We start from the raw sequence: 515 nt of genomic DNA, 5'->3' as shown, positions 1-515 counted from the left end.
GGATTCCGCCCCTGCCCGGCCCAACTTTCGGATGCAGACGCTGAGCCCTGAACGAGACAGAGGTGCCCCGGACGCCCGGGTTCTGTCTGGGCGAAGGACTGCGGTCCCCTGAAGCATCTAATCCGCCCTGGAGTTCTGACAAGATACTCAGGATGGGTGACCTGGTGTGTGACCACGAGCGGAGTGCCCCCGGGGTTTGGCATTGGAGTGGGTGTCCTCACTCTCCCTGACATCTTCACCCCTCATCGGAGCATCGCGCCCCCAGATCCCCCTCTGACTGATATGGAGGCTGAAGCGCTGAGAGTTTAAACAACTTGGCTAGGATCCCACCGCCAGTTGTGCCAGAGTCCGGGCTGCACTGCCCCGCACCCGACTCCCAGCCCGGCACTGCCCGTACCTTTGACGTTTCCCGGCGGCGGGGCGGGCTGGACACCATCCCGCGTCAGGCCAGCGGTGGGGTATGAAGGCTGGGGGGACCGAGACCCCCTTTCCGCGGCTTAGCGGTGGATACCTGT

At 64.3% G+C, this 515-nt stretch overlaps 1 protein-coding gene across 1 annotated transcript in view; it reads left to right on the top strand.

Annotated features, from left to right (window-relative positions):
- NGFR (nerve growth factor receptor) overlaps window positions 1-515 on the top strand; it is a 20,866-nt gene that overhangs the window by 3,717 nt on the left and 16,634 nt on the right. The window lies entirely within an intron of this gene.

This window comes from Myotis davidii, unplaced genomic scaffold (assembly GCF_000327345.1).
Source record: "Myotis davidii unplaced genomic scaffold, ASM32734v1 scaffold327, whole genome shotgun sequence".
NCBI lineage: Eukaryota > Metazoa > Chordata > Mammalia > Chiroptera > Vespertilionidae > Myotis > Myotis davidii.
The sequence above is the reverse complement of the archived record's forward strand: the minus strand, read 5'-3'. Positions and strand labels throughout refer to the sequence as shown.